The sequence below is a fragment of the Hipposideros armiger genome, unplaced genomic scaffold, assembly GCF_001890085.2.
Source record: "Hipposideros armiger isolate ML-2016 unplaced genomic scaffold, ASM189008v1 scaffold_1003, whole genome shotgun sequence".
Taxonomy (NCBI): Eukaryota; Metazoa; Chordata; class Mammalia; order Chiroptera; family Hipposideridae; genus Hipposideros; species Hipposideros armiger.
In genome coordinates, this window is record NW_017732353.1 from 114583 (window position 1) to 120410 (window position 5828).

Consider the following 5828-nt stretch of genomic DNA (forward strand, 5'->3'; position numbering starts at 1 on the left):
ACGAACATTATAGTTAGGAGGCAAGGCAAAAGCTGAGAAATAAAGGTTAGACTAGCCAAGAAAACATCTCAAAGAACAATGCTATTAATGTAACTCAACTATAACATATATATCTAAAGTAGACTTTTGTCCTAGGTGCAAGTTTTCCTTTCTAGAACTCTCTCCTCTATCTGATTCAATAGTGGATCACATGACCATACATCTACCTACACAGGGAAAGCACAGACCAAGGTGACCAATGAATGACATGCCCTGGCCCCAGCTATTGATTCAGGGAGAGGCTTATATCACCCAAACCAAGACAACAGAGGTAGTCCCTGATAATTTTGTTGGAAATACAGACAAAGGCATGTTCCTGTCTTTGGGGTCCCTAGCAGTAAAGGTGACATGAGCTCCATTGGCCATCTTTAAGTCCATATGGGAAAAAAGCTCCTTTAAGAATGAGCCAACCATGGAAAGCACAGCTGAGAAGAGAATAAGACCAGTCCTCATGACATCCTTTGTGCCCCTGGAGCCAGCCTGGCCTAACCTCCACCTATTTAGTTATGAGCCAACAAATTCCATTTTAACTTAAAACTATTCTGCCACCTTCAACCAAAAGATTCCCAATTAACATACTAGTCTGAATGAATAAGGTGGTCAAATAACAAAGAATTATCTCTTAAATGAGCCTGGAAAGGAATGGCTGAAAAAGTTAAATCTACTTCTAAACCCAACTGGAAATACCAACAATGACCCATTATTCTCACCATCTAAAATAACTCAAGTAGTTTGGTTACTAGTCTATTCTCCTCTTAAGAGTATTTGAACAATGGCTACTGTTATCCACTCGAACTTTTCTGACCTACTTACCTGCTACTTTCCAGGCTAGATGTTAAATGTAGATATCAAATTTTATTCAATTCAAAACTTAGTCATTATTCCTGCAACAGTGTCTTGTTAGTATTTAGTAAAAAGTATTTAGCAAAATGTTAACAAACGGGAGACCAGGCTCTGTCCCTGCCCCAAGTACACTAAAGAATAAGCCTGAATAAGTAAACAAACCATTAGTCCACCAAACCCTGATCCATTTTTTACATTCATTTAACACTGGTAGGCTCTGAAAAGCACAAAGAATTTATATATAAGCATACTTTTCAATACATATGTATAATATATACAACCCAAATTCTAAAATGAAAAGTTACACTTAACACGTGACCCTGGACCTTTGCTTTCTGTCTACCTATGATACATCACAGAAATTTAAAATGTGATCACCATAATTTGTTTTCTCCTTTCATACTTAATTGCCTACTTACCTCTCATTTGTCACCCTCAAATTTTTTTAAGTATTTTTTCAATTATAGTTGACATACAGTATTATATTAGCTTCAGGTGTACAGCACAGTGATTATAGACATTTATATAACTTACAAAGTGATCACCTCAATAAATCCTGTACCCATCTGACACCATAGTTATTACAATACTACTGACTATATCCCCCATGCTATACTCTACATCCCCATGACTATTTTGTAACTATCAATTTGTATCTCTTAATCCCCTCCTCCCTTCATCCATCCTCCCAACCCCACCCCACAATCTGGCAACCATCAAAATGCTCTATGAGCTTGTTTNCAGTGGGAAAGGAACTGCTCGCAGAAAGAAGGTGGTTCACAGAAAAGCTACAGCAGACAATAAAAAAACTTCAATTCTCTTTGAAGAAGTTAGGGGTAATCAATCTCTCTGGTATTGAAGAGGTGACTGTGTTCACAAACCAAGGAGCAGTGATCCACTTGAACAACCCTGAAGTTCAAGCCTCTCTGGCAGCGAACACTCTCACCATCAGAGGCCACGCTGAGACCAAGCAGCTGACAGAAGAGCTACCCAGCCATCTTAAACCAGCTCAGTGCCAACAGTCTGACTAGCTTCAGGAGACTGGCCGAAGCTCTGCACAAACCATCTGGGAACGGAAAAGCATCACTTGCTACCAGAGAGGATGATGATGGTGAAGTTCCAGATCTTGTGGAGAATTTTGGTGAGGCTTCCAAGAAGGAAGCAAACTGAACTGAGTCAACTTCTGAAGAAGATAAAACTTGAAGAAGTTACTGGGAGCTGCTATTTTATATTATGACTGCTTTTTAAAATTCTGTTCATGGATCTGATAAAAATCTTGATCTCTTAATATTTTTAAGCCCAAGCCCCTTGGACACTGCAGCTCTTTTCAGTTTTTGCTTATACACAAGTCATTCTTTGCAGCTAATTAAGATGAAGACGCTTGGGAATAAAGTTTGAAACAAATGTTAATAAAGTTCTTTGCCTAGATAAAAAAAAAAAAAAGGAGGGGGTAACCATGACACTTAGACTCAATATTTATTGAGCACCAATGCCTGTGTCAGCAGTGTTCAGGGTACAGATTGTGTTCTAGAGAGATTAGGAAATTTAGGATGGGAGTAAAACGGATAAAAGGGTCTAAGATTGATTTTAAAGAAGTAGTTGACAAGGTGGACATGGATATGCTTGTAAAATATTAAAATAGAAAAACTTGAAAAGGTAAGGTTAGTATTAAAAAAAATGCAAGGACTATTTCATACTATAAATAGCAAACTAAACTGGCCTATTAGTTTTATGCTTAAGAGCTACCTCAGCACCTAGGAACAGCAGTTGCTCAACTGAGATTTACTCAGAGGAGGAAGGAAAAGGCATAAATAGAACATATTCATTATTTTACTACAGGAAATACACACTGAAAACAAACTTTTTCAGTATGTTAATAGTAAATCTGCAAAGTATAGTATTTTGTCAGTCAACCCCGGACAGAAGAGTGGATTCAGCTCTGTTAGAGCTGAAATATTAGAGATCAAGATTTTATTAGATCCATGAACAGAATTTTAAAAAGCAGTCATAATATAAAATAGCAGCTCCCAGTAACTTCAAGTTTTATCTTCTTCAGAAGTTGACTCAATTCAGTTTGTTTCATAAGTGTTCTGATCTACTCACCAAATCACAGCCTAGTGTGCTGCAAAACCAAGCATGAGAAAGAAAAAAAAAGTTTATATTTAAGAGCTAAATTACATGGTACAGATTAATGGTGCTCCTGGAGCACAGAGCTAGACCAAAATGACTGGCATTGGGAAGAAAGGCAAGGCTTCAAAAAAGTAGACTACAAGGCAAAAACTGGACAGAGAAGAAAAAGAGGATGTAGGTACAAAGTTTTTAAATGTCTGCTAGATAGTCCATTTTAGAGAATCTATTCACTCCCTTCGAATTCAAAATGTAGAGAATTATCTCTAGGTACCTACTATCACTTTATCTTTGAAATGAATGGCTGAACCACATAAGGTTTTAACACTTAAATTTGGATTTTGTATTTAAAAATCAAACTCCAATTTCCACCTTCTCCTCTCCTCAACTTTCGATTTTCTTCCTGGTTCCATAATTGTCTACTCATGTTTAAAACCTTAGATTATTAACCTTTCCTTTCTCAAGCCTTTCTCTCCCACTCTGCCAGACTCCATCTATTCCATGCACCAAGTCCTGGTAATTCCTTCCCTCAGGAATCCTATGCATGGGTTCCCCTTGCAGCTCTACCATGACTACCCAAAGACGGGTCCCTATTTTATCAAATATATGTTGAAACCTAACTTTACCTTAACTAGTCTTCTAGCCAAACCTCACTCCCAACTCCAACCAGCTTAAATGCTGCCGACAACTGGTCTCTAAATCAAAGATCACTCCCCCAACCCCACTCATTCAGTATCTTCCCAGCCTAACTTTCCCTGGTAGCCATGACTATATAAAACCTGATTCCAATTTAATTTTAATTCTCTTACTCCATTTCTCCCCACCCTGGCCTTCCACTGTTCCCAGAACATCTCTTGTACTCTCACTCCCCTGCACCTTTGTTCTTACCAACCTCCTCTCCTGGCGCCCCATCCTATCTTCCTACTATCCACACTCAATTTGTTATTGAAACTTTCCACAGGTTGGAAGAGTCTCTCCCTGTCTCAACCCCTACCCCGTCTAGTCTGTACCACTCAGTCAGCATTTGCCCTATATACAGATGCTCCTCAATTTATGGGGTTATTTCCAGATAATCCCATCATAGAAAATATCATAAGTCGAAAATGCATTTAATACAGCTAACCTACCAAACATCATAACTTAGCCTAGCCTACCTTAAACGTACTCAGAACACTTATATTACCATATAGTTGAGCAAAATTATCTAACACAATGAATATACTGTAGAGTATCAATTGTTTACCTTCGTGATCACATGGCTGATTGGAGCTGTGGCTTGTTGCTGCTGTCAGCATCTTGTATCCTAGCACATATCACCAGCCCAGGGAAAGATCAAAATTCAAAACTCAAAACTCTAAGTATGGTCTCTACTGAATGTATATTGCTTTCACACCACTGTAAAGTCAAAAAATTCCTAAGTCAAACCATCTAAATCAGGAACTGTCTGTATATGGCCTTGTATTACAGGGCATTGTTTGTTTGTGTTTGTTAAAAACATTATCAGTCTCATGTCCCTAACTAGATAGAAAGTTCTTAGAGCATGAGAACAATTGCTTGTCCTTTTTAACTCCCAAAAGACTTAACCCAGTTTCAACTATAACCAGTGTTTAACCACTATTGACCAGGTGCCCTATCTAAAGTTCCCCATGTAGTTCTTTCTAAGGGCTCCTTCTCTTCCCATTTTTCTAAACTGCTAGTATTTGTGCCAGCCAGAAGCACTGTTATACCGTATTTCCCCATGTATAAAACCCATTTTTCAAAAAATTTGGGGTCTAAAAACTGGGTGCGTCTTATACAGTGGTTGTAGGGGGTTTTTTTCTTGCATTTCCTGCTTTTTTCGAATCTTACTTTTTTATGATGAATAAAACTTGAGTTCAATAACTTTATGTAGTACATTTATATTCAAATTTCGGGCCCCCAAATTAAGGTGCATCGTATACATGGGAGTATCTTACACAAGGGGAAATACGGTATATACTGTGCCATGGCCTTGGTCCCCGCCCCCACCTCTCAAACATAAAAGTCTGGTCTTGTTATCCAACTAAAGTTTCTTGAAGACTCTGTTTCTTATATTGTACATTTTGAGTATTCTTTACAATATTAAGCAGATACATTCCCTGGGCACAGAATGGTATTTAATATACACCAGTAATAAATATATCTGAAGAGTCAAAGTGTCTCAACTAAAACAGTGCTTAACACTGATTAAAGGCACAGACCTTAAAAATAACAAATACACCTTGTTTTACAGATTTCAAAGCCAGTTCACATCTATTATCTATTTAATTCCCATAACTGTGATATAAGTTATCAGTTTACTGAAAAGGAAACAGGCTAAGCAAGATTGTATAACCAGTCAATGGCAGAGAAAGGACTCAAATCCAGATCTCCTGAGCTCAAGGGCAAAACTGTATTTAATTCCACAAGAGCAGACTCATCTTCTTATCTCTTCATTGGCCTCCAAGTTCTTGGAGGACTGAGGCCCTAATTTCTTTTTAAAGAAGTCTCTCCTATCTCCTCCCAAATGTCTTCATATATCAATGATAAGGTATTAAAATCTGTATGGGTCCACAGATACAGCAAAACTCATCAAAGATAACACACAGCAGACTGTATCCCAGTACAATAAGAAATCAGTATTCAGGCCTCAATCTTAAATGGAGATAGATTTAGCAAGATAAGCCTTATTATCGACTCCCCAGTATTCCCAAAGAGCCATTCTGAGCTCAGCCATACAATCACCAAATCCAAATAAGGTGAAAGTATATATTTCTAAAAGCCTCAAGTCCTACTGGAAATTCTAATCTCAATTCTTTAAG

At 37.8% G+C, this 5828-nt stretch overlaps 1 protein-coding gene and 1 pseudogene across 1 annotated transcript in view; one reads left to right on the top strand and one right to left on the bottom strand.

Annotated features, from left to right (window-relative positions):
- RMND5A (required for meiotic nuclear division 5 homolog A) overlaps positions 1 to 5828 on the bottom strand; it is a 73315-nt gene that overhangs the window by 59390 nt on the left and 8097 nt on the right. The window lies entirely within an intron of this gene.
- LOC109375919 (transcription factor BTF3 pseudogene) lies at positions 1611 to 2149 on the top strand (annotated as a pseudogene).